General features: G+C 45.3%; 1 long non-coding RNA gene across 1 annotated transcript; it reads right to left on the bottom strand.

Moving 5' to 3' along the window:
* Positions 1 to 525: 525 nt before the first annotated feature.
* On the bottom strand, positions 526 to 18204 carry LOC128342419 (uncharacterized). The gene is made up of 3 exons (XR_008314972.1): positions 18061 to 18204; positions 13252 to 13313; positions 526 to 648 (listed from the first exon to the last, which is right to left on the bottom strand). It is a non-coding gene; the product is annotated as an uncharacterized LOC128342419 (long non-coding RNA).
* Between the last annotated feature and the right edge of the window lie 1026 nt (positions 18205 to 19230).

The raw sequence follows: 19230 nt of genomic DNA, 5'->3' as shown, positions 1-19230 counted from the left end.
TGGTAACCATGGCTACACTCTGAGAAGTGGGAATTTTGATACCCACTCCTCGACTTATTTACAGCAAGGAAATGCAAATCCTATTTTGCAAGGAAACTGAAACTTGCAAAATACAGTGTTAAAATCACAAGGATTAGGAAAATGTAGTTCTACAGCCCTTCACATCTTGAACCATCAGAAAACTCCTGACCCACTCACAAACAATGTGCATATGTTTTGGTGGCAGGACTAGGAGAAAATATTTGGAGGGGAGAGGCGACAAAGGAAGTTCTGAAAGGAAATGATTGCACTTGCAAGCAATGCTTGAATTAAAGGGGAGCAGGGGCTCGCCATCTTCTTACCTTTTGCAATAGCTCCTTCAGCTTCTGGTTTTAGAAGGCTACAGGGGCACATGACAAGGGGTGGCTTCGCATGTAATTGTTCGAGGGGAGAGGTTGAGTTCATATAGCAGAACAAGCATGGTGAGAAGAGCAAGCCCATCAAAGAGTATCCTGAGACAGATGTTTAAGGTTCAAACACAAGTAAGTTTTATTGAGAAAGTTACATACAGAAAAGCCTTTGTCCCTGAATTTTCTGTCTTCATAGTATCAAGGAGAGAAGTAAGAAGTAAGAGATGCCTGAAATTATCAGTCTACCAATCAGAGAAAGCTAGAGCAGAGAGAGAGAGAGACAACAAAAGGGGGATTAAAGAGAATCTACACAGGCATGCCCTCAACTCCTGCCTGTGGCTTCCAGTGGCATCTGGTGGGCCACTGTGCAAAACAGGATGCTGACTAGATGGGCCTTGGGCCGGATCCAGCAAAGCTGTTCTTATGTTCATAAAGAGCCTTCCGGACTATCTCTACTCCTAATGCCCCGAATGGTCACTAGGATAGAAGGTGCAAACTGGTGATGCAACCATGAGCTGTGTCTCCAACAGTAATGGCAGCAAGTAAGTAGCAGGGATGGGGAACTGCCATTCCCAGCAAGTGCACACTCCTGGTATTTCCATCTCCTCCTTGTCATTCGGACCTAGAAATGTCAGTACTGGGTTCTCCACTCAACTTCAGATCTAGGTTACAAATGTCAGGCAAATGTTGGGTGGTGGAAGGAATCTGACATTGTCCACCTGATACTTCCGGGTTCAAACAATATGGAAGAGACAGAAATACCAAGAGTGTGCACTCACTGGGGACTGGTGGTCACCTCCTCCTTACTTGCCACCATTACATGTGAAGCTGCCCTTGATTTAAATAAGGAGGAACCAAGGGTGAGATTGGTGGATTTTATTAATGGCCCTCCTACCTTTTTGCCTGTAATTCAAGCACTGCTTGAAAGCTGTTAGCAGTGGGGAGGTACAGAGAGAGTCCTTGCACGTTATCCAAAAGTTCAATTTCTAGCCATAGCTACCCACCAGAGCCACCAATAATCCTCCAGAAAGGGTGAAGTATTTTTCAGGGATAGTCGTTGCTCATCTTTGCACACCTGTAATATTGCCTATGGTGTATATTGCTATAAAAAGAAACACTAAACAGAAAACCAAACAACACGTAGAGCCTTCAAGGACCAATCCAAAGCAGAGTGTCTAAAGCCTAGCACCTTCTTTGACAGTTCATAGCCCTCACAGGGGCCTATCAACACCTCATGAAAGCAGCCCAATGCTTACAAATGAACTGCATTTCCGCGAGGACATTAAAAAATGAATAATAAAGCAGCAGGGTTGTTTTCATAGTAAGAGCTCTGGGGTATGCAATCTGTTTGACAGGTCTGGAGTTATTTGTAAACTGAATCATGACTGGTTTCTACATGTCAGACAAATATTTGGAAGCCACGAAATACAACGAAATAACAGGCAATGCAAATGAACAGAAGGCACAAGAAAGAACTCCTTTTAGGGAGCATTTTAATATACTAAAATCTCAAATGAACTTCAATTATGCAGAGAATTGGGTGTCCTGAAACTATTTTGAAGTCTCCATGTGACTTTATGTTAGTGTGATTCAATGAAAACAGCCCTTCCATTAAGAATAGGTATAATTCAGGGGCGTCCTTTTATGAGGCAAGGTGAGGCAGTTGCCTGAGGCAGCAAGTTATTGGGGCACCCATAGGTCGGCACGATGCTCCCTCTAGCTGCCCTCTGAGCAGCTCTTCAGGTCTGATCAGACCTCTGCAAGCTTTTCAAGGAGCACTTTTTCTCACACTCCTAGCAAAGTTTGCGAGAAGCACAAGGAAAGGAAAGGAAAGGAAAGGAGGCAACTTCCCTCCCACCCTGCTCCCCCATTCCACGTGCAAAGCTTGCAAGGGGCGCTTTTGAAAGGGGGTGGTTCCCATCAGGTACATGAAGCAAGACAGCATTTGGCACCCTCCATCAGATGCCACAATACCTGGGGCCACCCCTGAGTGTGGTTATCTCACCATTTTGGAGTTGCAGAGTGTGAGGAAAGCTTTTAAAACACTTATTTGTCCCTCCCTTCCAGCTCACTGAATTCATCTAGTCATCATATTTATAGCTGGATGGATGGGGCTGTCCTTGAAGAATATTCGGAAACTGCAGCTAGTGCCAAATGCGGCAGCTAGGATGTTATCTGGAGCTGCCTGCTGGGACCCATATGACCATCATTTTGAAAGAGCTACGTTGGCTGCCAATCTGTTTCCGTGTCCAGTTCAAGGTGCTGGTTTTGACCTTTAAAGCCCTAAACGGTTTGGGCTCTGGATACCTGAGGGACCGCCTGCTCCCAAGGGTTTCTGCCCACTCAATGAGGTCATCAGAGCGGGCCCTGCTCTGTGTGCCAACAATGAGGGAGGCTCGCCTGTCATGTACACGGGACAGGGCCTTCTCATTCATTGCCCCCAGACTTTGGAATGCTCTCCCCATGGGCCTCCGCTCCCCAGTCTCCATCATAGTTTTTGGAAAGCAAGAAAAATCTTCGCTTTTTACCCAGACTTTTAAATGTGTGTTTTGTTTGCGGCTGCTGTGTATCTTATGGTTCTATTGTACATGTTTTTCAAACTTTTAATTAGATTTGTATTTTTATATTCCATTTTAATTCTTATTGTGTAGTTTTAATGGTTTTAGATTGTTGAACATTTTGTAAACTGCCTTGAGGTTATTTTAATGAAAGGCAGCATAGAAATTAAAAATAATAACAAACAAACAAATAGAAAGTACCTATGTTTATAATGTCATACACAGAAACAGATAGGTATGTATATAGATGTGTGTGTTTTGTCAGGTGAGAAGGGCTGTAATGTGTGTGGTCTTTTCCTCCCATTTGAGGTAAGCATCTAGAACAGAAGTGGACATTTGCTTCCAGGGGCTTTTATGCACAGCAGGTTTTACCGCGGGTTTACGGGGAGGCTTTACTGCGAACTCGAAGTTGTCCCAAAAAACTGACACAAATAGTGGATTTTTACCCCGGATATAAATCAGGTTACACTCAAATGCAAAGTGAAAAACCCAAACTGCTCCCTGATAACTCGCAGGGACTTGGGGTAAATCTAGCCGATATGTGAACACACACCCTCCATTCCGGAGGAGATGTAAGTTAAAGGGCTTCAAAAGCCCCGTGTGAAAAGCTTCACTGTGACTGAGCTGCAAAGAAAGCCCATTGCACAGCATTGTCACATGACAAAATACACACCTATATTCACCAGTGCAGATCTAGGGGTATCAAACTGTGATGTGAGCAATGGCCCTTACAGCCTGATCCCACACTGTACTGCTCAATGGCAGGGAAGGAGACAGGAGCAAGTTAAAAGCAGGCCATAAGGCATGAGAAAAAGAAGTAAAGGCTCCAAGTGATGGAGGAAACGGTGACCAAGCAAATGAGGTGGAAGTAATTGTACACAGGGAAGGAAGGTGCAAGGTGGCATTCACCCACCCACTCCACTATAGCCATATTTTGTCATATTTGACAAAAAGCCTGTTGGCTTTTAGGAAATAACTAAAGACACATCTCTACAGCCAAGCTTTTTAGCTGTTTGGTAGTTTTAATGGGTATTTTAATTGGATTTATTATGTTTTGATTGTCAAAAATTTCTTGGTTTTATTGCTTTAAGCTGCCTAGAGTCCAAATATGTTAAATAAATAAATAAATAAATAAATAAATAAATAAATAAATAAATAAATAAATGGGCATCTTATTTTTTACATGTATATGTCACTCTTCTTCCATGGAGCCCAGAGCAGTGTACATGGTTATGTTTATTCTCACAACAACCCTGTGAGGTAGGTTAGGCTGAGAGAGACATGACTGGCCCAGAGTCACCCAGTGAGTTTCATAGCTCATTGGGGATTTGAACTCAGGGCTCCCCTGTCCTAGTCCAACACTATCATCACTACACCACACTGGCTCTTGCTACTGCTACTTAATTGTGGCATAGTACAAGGGAGAACTTTGACCCAGGTGTCTATCTATAATTGAATGGGGGGGGGGCAAATGTCCCTCATTCGGGGGGGGGGGGCTCTGGCTGAGTGGCAGCTTGCTCTTTGCTCTGCCCCTCTTGCCTCCCTGAAGAATTTTGTTCCAGAGCCCACTCCAGTTTTGCTACATCCCTGCTTTGCCATTTGTCACAGACTGCAGCCCATACAGGCATTTTGGAAGCGGGGATGCTGTGAATGGTTACATCATCCCTGAGATCATGCCAGCAAGCTCCACCCCTGCTATGATGCATGCTGAATCCCCGATCCCACCCCCTGTTTCATCATGGTTATTGTGTTGGTCTGAAGAGACAAATGCTGTACTCATGGAAAGTGAGGGAGCAGAGTTACAGAGCACATTAGCACAAAGGCTTACAGGTGCACCCTGGTGGACACTGTAATCAAGTAGAAGAATGCCTCAACAGAGCTTCTATCATGTCTTTATAAACATAATACATATCAAAAGACACTTCTGTCTCTTGATTTTCTTCCCCAACTTCTGCTTTGTAATAAAAATTGACAAAGGGGAAAAAATGATTTTTCTTTCCAAGATTCATATCAGTATATGATAAACACAGCCTCAATGAAGGATGATCAGAACAGTATCCATCAATGCAATGATTTTGCATCCAAGTGTTTCCATTAGCATTATTTTATTGATTCCCACAAACAGAAGTATCAAGCTGATCCAATAACACATCAAAAGGCAAAGCATTATAGTTGGCTGCTTATTCTGACAGTTTGCACACTCACAGACAGGGCTGTGTGTGGGTGGGGGAGGCATTTTATCCAGCTTCAGAGTTTGGCCTGGTGGGGGGTGGGTGGGGGTGGCGGGCGCAGCCTAGGATACAAGTTGATTACCATGAGAAGGAAAAAGAGTCTAAATTGTGGATGATGCTTGAGGATGTTTATACAGATTTATTTCTCTGTATCTGCATGTATATGGGAAGTCCAGTAGGATTTGCTGGACACAGTGAGCAGCATTCAGACTAGTACTTGTGCAAACAGAAGACCATTCTCCTCCTACAAAGGGGAAGGGGTGATTTTTGCCAATCCCCCCCCCTTCCCACTGCTGCACCATCAGAATATGGCCTTGAGGGTCTCCCAACGCTTAGGGGTGTATTTTAGTGGGGTGGAGGGGGCAGCAGAGGAAAGAGGGGGACCAGCAAACGTTGTCCCTCCTGCCTTGCATAAGAGGAACTTCTTACATGACTGGAACTAGTCTGGATGCTGCCCAATAAATGTTAGAATAGAACAAGCAACATGATGTAGCCAGTTGCAGTGCCCTACTGTCTCTAATATGTTGCTCAAGTAGTATATGGTTCTGCATCTTTTCAATCAGTTTCCAAGTAGATGTTCCAGCTCAGGGGCAGAGTCCTTTCTGCCCCACCCGCCACTTCAAGTCTTAAATGTAACGGGTAGTTTTTAGTTTGTTTGTTTTTACAGGACCTTCCCTTATCCAGGTTAACAGAAAGTGGAAAATCCTCACCTTATAGCTGAAATCAGGTGAAGATTTAGAATGTTCTTCTGTACACATCTACTTTGGACTACATTCCACTGGTTTCATGGGGGTTCATTGGTACTATTAGACTTATTCTCAATGAAATAGGGATATAGGTTCAGATCTTACCTCTGCCACGAACTCATGGGGTTGCCTTAGTGAAAATACTCACCAAAGTTACTACCTAACCCACAGCTGCAATATAATAATACTACTGACCCGCCTTACAAACCTATAGTAAGGACCTATGAGGTTGTTGGGATTTGCCATAGCCTTGTCTCTGCTCTTTGTTTAGGACATGCTTGTCTGTTTGAATGTATCATGTGTACTACCTTGGAAGAGGAGTCTAGGTTTGTTTGTCTGCTCCTCATTTGCTGTCCTAAATTCAAACTGAAAGGTTCTCCCTCTCTCTGCATTAGATACTGTCAGTCTGTTAATTGTTTTCTCAGCCTATGTTTTAGATAGTAATAAATATCACACTCTTGTTTCTCAGTTGAAGTTGCTTATTTATTATTTATTTGTCTGAAATATTTTTATCCCACCTCTCCAGTACACTATGCCTTGGAGTGGCTTAAAACATAAATAAAATATATACAATGAAAAATAAAACACTAATAATGTTAAAGAAGTCAAAAGATCAGGCTAACACCACAGCTAAAATTATATATTTTTAAATGTTTCAAATTAAAAGTTATTAATACCAAGCTGAAAAATGAAAACTATAAAATTTAAAGAACCTACTAGATATAAGCAGCAGATAAAATATTTAAGAGACTCTTTTAAAAGATGTCTTTAATTGTTTTTTTAGAACACTGAGGGAGGCAAAAAAATTTGGGAACGGTGTTCCAAAGCTAAGAGGCCACAGCCAAAAAGGCCCTGTCTCTAGTGCCCACCAACTGGATCTCTGTTAGTGGTGGGGCCATGAGCAGGGCCTGAGATGCTGAGTGGAGGGCCCTGGAAGGTTCATATGAACAAATGTGGTCTGACAGGTACACCAGCCCCAAGCCATGTAGAGCTTTAAAGGTCAAGACCAGCACCTTGAATCTAGCCTGGAAGCAGCTGGTAAGTGGTAACCAATGAAGATGCCACAGTTTGGATGTGACACTCATGAAGCGACTTGTTCCCACAAGCATCCTTGCAGCAGCATTTTGGGGCAGCTGAAGCTTCTGAGCCATCTTCAAGGGCAGCCCCATGTAAATCACATTGCAGTAGTCCAATCTGGATGTTACCAAATCATAAGTGACTGAGGTCCAACTTCTTCAAGTAGAATCGCAGCTGGAGTACCAGCCATAGCTGGTAGAAAGTACCTCTGCACACTGCCACCACCTGTGCCTCCAAGGACAGTGCTGGGTCCAGAAACAACCCCAAGCTGAGGACTTGGTCTTTCAAGAGAGTGTGACCCTATCCATGACCAGATTTACCTCACTACTCAGATGATCAATTTTACCAACCCAAATAACTTCCATCTTATCTGGATTAAATTTCAGCTTGTTTGCCCCCACCTAGTCCAGAACAGCCTCCAAACCCCAGTTCAGAGCATCCACTGCCTCCTGATGTCTGCTGACTTGAAAGATAGCTAAAGCTGGCTATCATCAGAATATTGATGGCACCACAGCCCACACCCACAGATGACCTCTCCCATGTCATCACATGCCAGACTTCATGTAGATATTAAACAGTATAGGGGACAGAATAGACCACATTGGCACCCCATAGGCCAAAAGCCAAGGGGTGGAGCAGGTGTCCCCTGCACCACCTTCTGAGCACAACGCTCCAGGTAGGAGTGGAGCCACTGTATAACTGTTTCCCCAAGTCCCAACCCAGAGAAATGTCCCAGAAGAATACCCTGGTCAATGGTACTGAAAGCCGCTGAGAGGTCCAAGAGGATCAACAGAGTCACACTTCCTCTATTTATTTCCCAGTGTAGGTCATCCACCAGGGCAACCAAGGCAGTTTCCATGCTGTATCCAGGCTGGAAGCCAGACTGCAAAGGATCTAAGTAATCTGATTCATCCAGGGCTGACTTGGATGCTAAGGTTTTTGCAGCACCAGAACTGGATGTTGCCAATGCATCATCTGGTCTTATTATATTGGATGGTTTTCAGACTGTGTTGCCTGAGGAGCTGGACAGGCTGCTTGGAATGCTGAGGCTTACCGTGTGCATGCTCGACCCTTGCCCTTCATGGTTGGAGGACTCCCCCTCCGGCAGCTCCCCCTCCTCCCACCAGCTTCCCCTTGAGTCTCCTGGGGCTGTTTCGGCCCTCTACCTGTGTGCAATGACCATTTTTTGGACCGCCGCACATGTTCATGGGCCATTTGCATGACCATGCAATTGCATGGTCACGCAAATGGCCATGGCATATATGCAGTGCCCCCCCCCGCCAAATGGCTGCCACATACTCAGAGGGCTGAAATGGCCCTGAAATGGGCTGAACCGGCCCGAGGAGACTTGGGGGAGGCCGGGGGAGGAGGGGGAGCCACTGGAGACCCCCCCCCATGGCTGCCGCAGCACACCCCCCCCCCAAGGCTGCTGCAGCTGCCAGGGGTGGTAAGTAATTTATTATTTTACAGTATTTTAATGCCCCCTGCCACCACTGAACTGGGCCAAGACTGGCCCAAGAGGTTCAGTTTGACCTTGGACTGAACAGGGTCCAGTTCAATTCAAGATCGACCATCTGAAACAGCTCAGTTCAAGTGTGAACTGGTTTGATATTGAATTGGTTTGCACATCCCTACTAGGGATTTGCAAAAAGCCAGTTTCCCTGGTTCAGTTCAAATTCGAACCAGTTTGGGCCAGCTCAAAGCCCTACCAGCAAAGGGGAATCTGGTGAGGATTCCCCTTTACTGGTAAAGGGGCCGCGGGAGTAGGGGCTAACTAACTGTTTAAGTTATTAAATTTAAGTACTCACAATGGTACTTGCAGCAGCAGCAGCAGCTACTGCAGCAGCCATAAATGGATGGCGGCTCCCCCGACCCTTGCCTGCCTCCCCCCGAATGTCTTGGACTGGCGGTGGCCTGGTTTGGGCCCGGGTCAATCCTAGTTCAGGCCTGATTCAGAACTTCTTTGCGTGTGCTGAGGCCTTTTTAAAAAAACCTCAGTGCGTGTGCATAGGCCCTTTGAATGACTATGCATTTGTATGGTCATGGAAATGGCCCATGAGCATGCGCTGAAAAAAATGGCTGGCCCAGGAGACTCAGGGGCAGGTTGGTGGGGTTTGGGGGAGCCACCATCACCCTTGTGGAGTACTTTACTTTAATAACTTAAACAGTTACCTAAGCACCTCCTCTGCTCCCACTGCTCCTCTACCAGTAAAGGGGATTCCCCTATGTAAGTAGGGCTTTGAGCCAGCCCGAACCAGCCTGAACCAATTTGGTTTGACCTCAGCCCATACTGGACCTGGTTCAGTTTGAGGCTGAGCCTTTGAACTGAACCAGTTCAAGTATGAACCGGCTCAATTTCAAGCTGATTCACATATACCTATTATATACTATAAGATCTCTGAGTCTAGTAAAGTAGCCTTTATCCCAGTTGCATAGGCTGTAGTAACTTTCATTATCTCTCTTTCCCCCCTCCCCACCCATCCATAGAATTTCCTTTCTTATGCACAAAAGATCCTTTCTGTATGCAGTGAATATATCTTCAGTTACATTCAGTCAAGGTTCTCAGAAGACCAAAAGCAGAGCTCTGATGAACAAAGGGGTTTCAAAATTGGATGTTTTCTTTCATTTTGGCCAATATATGTGCAGAACTGTAGTAGCCAGACACTCTGTAGCTTCCAAATTAATACTTGATACCATATTTTGGTCCTCCCAGTGTTAACGTTGGCTACCCATAGAAAACAATGTGGAAACTCAATGTTTTAGCATACCTGCAACTAGGCACTAATGTGCCCTTCCTCAGAACACCCCAAACATAAGAGTTCCTGCTCTTTTTAACTAAGGTTTTGTGTGAAACATGTAATTTAAATTTTCTCAGTGTTCTTTATTACAGAATTTTAATTTTACAAACCAAAACCAAAAGCAACCAATTCTTCATTGCATTGCAGATTACAGATGATATTCAATTACAACTTCACATTTTCATTTCTCCTTTTAATTTCACAAAATAAATATTGAACAGTCTTAACAGTCTCTTGTGTAATGTTTTTGCAGAGTCAACATTAAATAAGAAACTATAACCACCATTCAAGAAAAATCATCAACATAAAATGGATTATTTGCCTCTTTAATCTGAGTTGAAACCTTATCCATAACTAACATTGTCTAAGGTTTACCAAATATTCTATACTGGTGATCTGTACTCTTCCATTTTAATACTACTTCCATTTTAACAGCTCTCAATAACAATATTCTTAATCCCTGTCTCATTATTGGTACAGATTTTAACTATTTAATGTATGCATGAAGAAGAAGGAGAAGGAGGAGGAGGAGGAGGAACCACAATGGCACTTGTTAGCCACCACAAAAAAATGGTTCCCTAGGCGGTTCACAGCACAGCAATAAAACAGTGAGTAAAAACAAATAAAACACATCAAGGTGCATCACACGATTACTGTGAAGCGCCTAAATGAGGACTGCGGGAAGAGCAGGCTTAGCCCGCTCTCCCCGCAGATGATCATGCCCAGAGCCCTGGGCAGCTGGATTGGCTGCCCACATTTATTTATTTATTTGAAACATTTGATATACCGCCCATTCCGAAGACTCTGGGCGGTGTACAAAAACATGCAAAACAAGACAGCATTAAAATTACATTCTAAATAAAACTAAAGTAACTAACGGGGGGTGGGGAGATAAACTACACAGGGTAAAAGCCTGGCGAAAAAGAAAAGTCTTCAATAAAGATTTAAAAATCGACAAAGAAGGAGCTAAACAAATCTTCAGAGGAAGGGAATTCCAGAGAAGTGGGGCGGCAACTGAGAATGCCCTTTCATGGGTTCTAGCTCCCCAAACCTCTCGGAAATCGGGGACAGACAAAAGGGCCATCTGACCAGATCTGACCAGATGGGATGTAACTGGATGGGAGAGGTGGGTCTGTAGGTAAACAGGTGCCAAACCCCACAAGGCTTTGAAGGTCAAAACCAGGACCTTAAATTGAACTCGGTAGAGAATAGGCAACCAGTGCAATGACTACAGGAGAGGTGTTACCCTGTCATATTTTCTGGCACCCATAAGTAAATGAGCCACTGCATTCTGGACCCGTTGTAGCTTTCCGATTGTCCTCAAAGGCAACCCTAGATAGAAGGTGTTACAATAATCTAGGCGGGAGATAACAAGGGCATGGGTCACTGTCATTAATGCTTGCCGATCAAGGTCAGGGCGTAATTGACAAATCAGATGGAGCTGGGCAAAGCCACTTCTGGCTGCAACCTCCACCTGCTGTTCAAGCAGGAGGTGCAAATCCAAAAGGACCCCCAAGTCATGTACAAGCTCCTTCGGGGGCAGCGCCAAGGTTCACATCCAGCTGTTGGCCAGTACGGGGGCTGAGTAAGAGTAGTTCAGTCTTGGTGGGATTCAGTCTGAGATTATTTTGATTCATCCAGACCTTAACAGCTTCCAGGCATTGAGTAAGCACAGAAACAGCATCTCCAGAATGGTCTGGGATGGCAATATACAGCAGAGTATCATCAGCGTATTGATGAAATCTCACCCCAAACTGGGAAATGACCTGACCCAGCGGCTCCATATAGATGTTAAAGAGTACAGGGGCAAGAACTGAACCCTGGGGAACTCCATAAAGGAGTGGCCATGGGTCAGAGCACCTGTCCTCAATGCATACCAACTGGACACACCCGCTAAGGTACGAACAGAACCACTGTAAGACAGTGCCCCCGATACCCAACCCAAGCAGGCAGTCAAGGAGGTTAGCATGATCGATAGTGTCAAAAGCCGCGGAGAGATCTAGAAGGACCAGGAGAGGGACACTACCCTCATCAAGGTCCTGAAGAAGGTCATCTACCAGAGCGAGCAATGCTGTCTCTGTGCTATGCCGAGGCCTGAAACCCGACTGATAAGAATTAAGATAGCCAGTTTCCTCTAAGACCCTCTCAAGCTGGGCACATACAACCCTCTCTAACACCTTCGCTACATAAGGGAGGTTGGAGATCGGCCTATAGTTGTCAAGGACCTCAGGGTCCAGGGAGGGTTTCTTCAAGTGAAGGCAAACTATCACCTCTTTAAGGGATGCTGTTACGAAACCCTCACTTGACGAGGAGAAGAGACAGCCACCTGGCCCCCAGAAGTCCCAGGATGCCTCACGTGAGTGTGCAGGGAATTCTGGGGGGACCCCTGAGCCTCCAGGAGTCTACCCATGTGTTGCCAAGCACCGCATCAGCACATGAGCAATAAAATGAGGTTAACGTAGCGCTCGCTCTGTTAACCTCATTTAAGGGGGGGGGCATGAATTTGATCGCTAGAATCAGTAGAAAGCAGGCTAGGCTCCCTTAGTCCACTTTTGACCAATCGCGGGAGTAGCTTCATCAAGTCACAACACACTGGGGGTGGGGGGTGGGTGGAAATAGTACAAAACAATTTAAAAACTTTTTTTAAAGTCAGTTTTTTAAAGCAAATTTAAAAGGCCTGAGTGAACAGAAACGTTTTTACCTGGCATCTAGGTGAACTCTTCCATAAATGGGGTAAAATAAAGTGTGCTGTCAATTCAATTCCAACTCCTGGCGCTCAAAGAGCCATGAGGTTTTCTTGGTAGAGTACAGGAAAAGTTTATAAATGGGGTACAACCACACACAAAAAGGCCCTCTACCTAGTAATAACTCACCTCAGCTCATTTGGAAGAGGCGCTAGGAGCAGGGCCTCCAAAGAAGATCTTCAGATCCAAGTTGGGTATGGGCCATGGCGCTCTCTCAGGTAACCTGGTCCCAAGCCATTTAGGGCTTTGAAAGTTAAAACCAGCACTTTAAATTGGGCCTGGAAATGGACTGCAAGCCAGTGCAGCTGATGAAGCATTGGCATGATATGATCAAATGCCCAGTCCCAATTAATAATCTTGCAGCCCTATTTTGTACCAACTGCAGTTTCCAGAATTTTTTTTCAAAGGCAGCCCCACATACAACACATTGCAGTAATCCAAGCAAGAGGTTACCAGTAAATGTGGCCAAGCTATCTCTATATAGGTACGGTCGCAATTGGCATATCCGCCGAAGGTGATAAAAGGTGTTCCAAGCCACAGAGCCTCTAGCGACAGTGCTGGATCAATGAGCACCCCTAGATTGCAATCATGGTCCTTCAGAGGGAGTGCAACCCCATCTAGAACAGGCTGAATACCATTCACCCAGGAAGAGGAACCACCAACCAACAGTACTTCTATCTTATCTGGACTGATTTTCAACTTGCTCACCCTCATCCAGTCCATTACTGGATCCGGTCACTTATTCAGCACAGTCACTGCCTCACCTGTGTCTGATGAAAAAGAGAAATACAACTGAGTGTCATCCACATACTGATGACACCTCAGGCCAAATCTCCGGATGACCTCTCCTCTCCCAGTGGTTTCATGTAGATGTTATTTTAGCTTTGTAAACATTAAAAACACAATGTATCTGTATGGAAGTTAATGGAAAACATGGACTTTGCATACAACGGAGCCCTGGAATTTGGGTTGGGAGAGTTAAAAGTGGGAACTTTTACTGAGTAAACTACTCAAACTGAGCTCTGATTAGTGTTTTATACAACAGGAATTTGGATCTGGAAATCCAAACAAGCCTCAATCCCACCTCTAACCTGCAAGATTAACACCGGGCTACATTGCAAGGCTCCTGTACAGCATTCTCAGCTACAGCATCCCTCCAGTCTGCAATATGGGGATAATGTACTGTATTGTCTTTCTCAGGGCAATTTTTTTATTTTAAAGCAATTTTTTAAAAAAATCACACAAAAAAGACCTGAGTTTAAAGGTGCAGGAACTTTACTTTTTTATTTGGGGTAGGGCAGACATATTGCTGCCCAAGCACAGGTATGCTAAAATCTAAGATGTCTCTATTGTTTCAATGGGCAGCATTTACCTTCATCTCTTGGAGAATATTTTAAAAGCTTCAAAAGGAAGTGCAGGTTCTATTTCAGAAGAGTTGAATGGTTACTCTAGGCTTTTCCTATCTCATGCATACATGAAGATATCATACTGCTTCCCTTACATGACACTCATAACTGAGATTTTCCTCATTGTCCGCATTTACACATAATGGCAGGTAGATAAATCTGAGGTTAACTCTTGAACCCGGGAATCATACTGCAGACGTTTGTCCAACTGTAGCCCAGCAACCACTGGTTTCAGGGCAGGGGAACCACTAACGCTTCCTGGTCTGCCCAAGACACATCCCAGCAAGCTTTGTAGCACTTGTGTCGCCAGACAGTGGACAAGGCATCAAAATGTGGTGTGGTAGCCACTGGCCACGATTTTCAAGGGGGCCTGCAAAGCACAATCATGCCTTTTCAGAATGGACCATCCACCCACAGGAGGGAATGGGCATTTAAATCCCTTTAAATGGCATTTAACCAGGCAAAGGATCCTGGGGTCTGGTCCACTGTGACTAAAGATGCTCTTGCAATGACAGAGCCCGTCAAAGCAGTCCAGGAACACCCAAGTACAATTCTGCCCCCGTGTTGTCCTGCCAGCCAGGGATTAGCCCTCTCATGAGAGGGGCAGTCCACTGGAGAGGACCAGAGGCTCAGTGAGCTTTGGGCCTCCATCAGACTGTGATCTCATAAGGTAGGACATCCAAATCAAGGGGGTGGGGCGCTTGTGTGGGGCCCCCATTCTCTCTGGTAAATAATAGCTCTTGTAAACCATGGCTTCTTCCTCTCTAGGCATTGCTTTCATACTCCCAAGGAGAAGTGGACACTCCATGTGTACTGGGTGGGCAGACTAGGGAAATACCAGGACCGGGGATAGTTCTTTATTCTCATTTAAATTCCCTGGGTTTGGAACAGTGTTGAAGCATATGCAGATCAGACACCACAGGCTATCGCAGGCGAGGAGAGCCCAAATTATCAGTGATCTCAAGAAAGTAGGTCGGCCATACCAGGCAAAACCAAACATGGCTATGTACCAATAGATGACCAAACTGGCAGAGGGACTATTTGGTCTGCTTCTTCATGGCAATCATCAAGATGAGGAAAGGTATTGCTGGGGTAACCATCCCCATGGCTTGCTTGTGCAGAGCAACCAGACTGGGCAGCAGTTGCCATCCTGCCCACATGCATGTCTCCATGGCCTTTCACTCTCATGAGAGAGTGGTCCTTGGGAGAAGGGGCATTGCCACACGTTATTAGCTATTCTGCCCCATCCCTGTGTAACCCAGGATGGTTTTTCTCATGAGTAGTGCATAAGTCTCTCCATGGTCTTTAACTCTCATGAGAGAGCGGTCCACTCTGGAGCAGAATCTGTTATCATCACACAGGAGGAATCTCTCCAGTGACTCAAGGCAATACTACTTCTGCTTCTGGTTCTGCTCATGAGTGATGCCAGAGACTGCATGCTTTTACCCAAGGGTGAGTGGCTGGGTCCCTCTTCCCCAACATTATAGAACAAAAATAGAGCAGAACCAGTCAATAATTTTTTACCAACCCTGGGTATCACTGATCCGACATATGTTATCTTTTTCAGCAATCTAATTGCGTTGCCTGGTGGCGCAGTGGTAAAACTGCCGCCCTGTAACCAGAAGGTTGCAAGATCGATCCTGACCAGGGGCTCAAGGTTGACTCAGCCTTCCATCCTTCCGAGGTCGGTAAAATGAGTACCCAGAATGTTGGGGGGCAATATGCTAAATCATTGTAAACCGCTTAGAGAGCTTCCAGCTATAGAGCGGTATATAAATGTAAGTGCTATTGCTATTGCTATTTATGATGCCACAGCAAGTACATGTGCTTGTGAACATATTTCTTTATCTATTCAGTTTTGGAGAACAAAACACATAGTGTCCAACTTTCCATCCTATTCCCTTTATCTTCTGATTGCCAGAGCAGGGAACAAGAAACACAGTGGAAAGTGGTCATTCTCCAATGTGACTTTTCCCTTTGACAGGCTTAGAAGCTTGAGATTGGATGACGTGGCATCTCTATTGCCAGACAACAGCTTGAGGAGCACAGAGATGGGGGCAGGGCAAATGCTTGGACAGGCAGCCACTCTCCCAGGTGGGTCTGGGCTGCCCTCTCTATGATTTTGTTTCCAGAAACAGCATGAAACCCCGGTTATGGCAATGTCTGCATTCAAACATAAGGCTGCCACCTTCAAACCTCTGGTTGGAACAGTGAAACTCATTACAAACTGAAGGTTCAAACCGGAGTTTGGTGAGGGAAACTGTGGTTTTATGCATTCAGACATGTACAGATTCCAACCTCTGCCCCATTCAACTCCGGTTTGGCGTTAAGTACAAATGAGGCCCTAGACCATAACAATAGAAACAGGAACAGGCTTATTTCACTCTAAAAGACTGGGCAAGATACTTTGTGCACATTTTGCTTCATAGCTACAAGACCTTGTGACTGACTTTTACCTTCTTCTTTTAAATGAAAGCTAGGTTTCAAGTCAGCTAATAGCACAAACAAACATTGAGATCATTCACACAACCGAAAACTGGGTAGGATGAGTGTTTGGGATCTGTGTGTGCTTCCAGTTGTGTGAAGTTGACATGATTGTAGAGAATCACAGACAGGAGGAAAAGCTGGGTAGGACAGCTTTTCCTCCTACTTTTGTCAAATAGGAACATAGGAAGCTACCATATACTGAGGCCTCTGCTAGCCTGATTTTCTACAATTGTGAGAACTACCGGGCTGGGCTGCAAGCCTGGTGGTTCTTGAGTGGGTAACCCACTCAAGTAGCCCACCCCTAAAACCGGGTTTGCAGAGCAAACCTGGTTTTTTTAATCATGAGTAGCCGCAGCACACCTCCGCACCATGGTTACTCATGAGTAGACCCCCGGCGGGAGGCTGAAAAGCAGCCTCCTGGCTCGAAGGTCTCCCCAGTATGCCCTGCGTGCTCACGCAGGGCATACTGGAGCTTCCGGGGGATGCGTGGCCCCCGAACTCCCCAGTCCCCGCTGGCTTCATCACGGAGCCGCAAATCGTGTGGACGGCCGATCCGGCTGCCCAGGACTCCCACCCTGCTTGTGTGCGGGGAGAGCGGGCTTAGCCCGCTCTCCCTGCTTACAAACCGGGTCTCACTGATCATGAGACCAGGCTCACTGAGTCAGATCATTGTTCTATCTAGCTCAGTATTGTCTTCACAGACTGGCAGCGGCTTCTCCAAGGTTGTAGGCAGGAATCTCTCTCAGCTCTATCTTGGAGATGCCAGGGAGGGAACTTGGAACCTAGATGCTCTTCTCAGAGCGGCTCCATCCCCTAAGGGGAATATCTTATAGTGCTCATACTACTAGTCTCCCATTCATATGCAACCAGGGTGGACCCTGCTTAGCTAAGGGGACAAGTCATGATTGCTACCACAAGACCAGCTCTCCTCTCCCCGATGGGATGGAAATGTTAGGTATGAAAGCTGGGTAGGGCAGTGCTGTCCTACCCAGCTATTCCTCTTATCTTGATTCCACACAATCACTCCTCCTTCCTCCTACCTAGTTGTTTGCTCCCACACAAATGAAAACTGGGTGCACATACAGCTCCCAGACCCGGAAAGAATACTTGTCCTACCCAGTTTTGGGTTGTGTGAATGACCTCAATATGTACCATGCCTGGAATCAGGGGGAAACTCAGCCAAATGGACTATAGGACAACCTTGAACCTGTCTAAATTTCTGTCTGTACCTTAATGATTTGTCTGATGTCTCCTGAAAAGGGTATTAACAGTATAAATGTTAAGCAAATTCACAAATGTTGTGTTTGTGACTGTATGTGTATTTGCATTTTAAAAACATGCAATTACATTTTCATGACAAAAATGTTTGCAGAAAACTAGTTTCAAACTTATACATGAATATTCATGAGAGTCTATATTTTGCTTTCAAATATCACATCATCAAATCTGAACATGCTAGCTAATCCACTTGATTATTATTATTTTTAAGGAAGAGAGATAGCCTATTGACCATTTGTTCCGGCCACTTTCAGTTCACTAACAAGGTTTCCATAGCAAAAGCTGCAGAGAATCTACTTTTAGGCCTCCTTTAGTCGTGAAGGCAACTGTTGGGATGCCATGTTACCTGGTCACTTGGGTGGCCCTGTGGAGTCTGGAGAAGGGCATGGCACTCCTCCTCTGAGGCTTTTGTTCCCTTTAGGGGGGCAGTGGGGATGAGAAGAGCCCAGGCTGGTTGGATCCCAGTGGGGTTGAGAGGGGAGGGCAAGGCAGCTCTAGGAAGGCTAGGTTGAGTGTGTGGCAGGAAACAGGAAGCCAGGTCAGGAAGGGGGCGGGGCTGGAGGTAGGCTTTGTCAGCTCTGCACTGGGGTATTTAAAGACAAGGCAGCTGATGATAAGGGGCTGCTTCTGAGCATGGGAGCCAGGAGTTCTCCAGGAGAGGGAACTGGCTGAATGCAGCAAGCCAGGAGGAGGGCTCAGGTGACAAGCTACTCTCCTCCCCTGGCTGCTCCTGAGGCTGACTTTTTTGGGGTTGCTGCAGTCATTCTGGAGTTCGAGTAGAGCTAGGAGCCCACCTCGTCCCCTGGGAGTCTGACAGCAACTATGTCAGCATTTGCTATGGGAGGCATACACACACACACACACACACACACACATATATACACACTCATTTGTATACATACACACATACACAAAATTATTTTTAAAACAGTGTATTACATAATTTTGAATAATGAATAACTTCAAGGAAATTGTGAACTGCTTGTGGATATTCTGTAAGCAGGAAACAAGGCTAAATTTGTCAGATAAATTATTCATTATGAATTAGTCACCCAGCTCTAATTAAACTATTAGTGCAGCTAAGTACAGAGAAACAGCCTCCAATACAGAATTCCCCCTTATGGCAGTGGTAGACAGACTGAAGAACATGGGTTTATGCCCAAGGCCAGAATCACAAATTGAACAACATGCAGACTGGAATGCCAGGATATCTAGGGCACCATGGTACTGAATATCCTGATAAGTTGTCCATTCGGTGTCCACTTCAGAAACAACTATTTATTTTGAATTTAATAAGGACACATGTTTACCTCAGTGACTATGTTTCTCACACTCCCTCCAATCCTAAAACTTTATAAGAATTACCATTTGATGTGTTTGCAGCATATGATATGTCCCTCTCTCTGCAGTGTTTTCCCATTATTAAGAGAGGATGATACTTGTAGCTTCAGGTAAGTACTTGTGGCTTCAGGTAAGTGGGAATTTGATCCTGTGTGGACTTTGTAGTGCAAGAACC

This window comes from Hemicordylus capensis, chromosome 2 (genome assembly GCF_027244095.1).
Source record: "Hemicordylus capensis ecotype Gifberg chromosome 2, rHemCap1.1.pri, whole genome shotgun sequence".
In the NCBI taxonomy this organism is placed as follows: Eukaryota; Metazoa; Chordata; class Lepidosauria; order Squamata; family Cordylidae; genus Hemicordylus; species Hemicordylus capensis.
The sequence above is the reverse complement of the archived record's forward strand: the minus strand, read 5'-3'. Positions and strand labels throughout refer to the sequence as shown.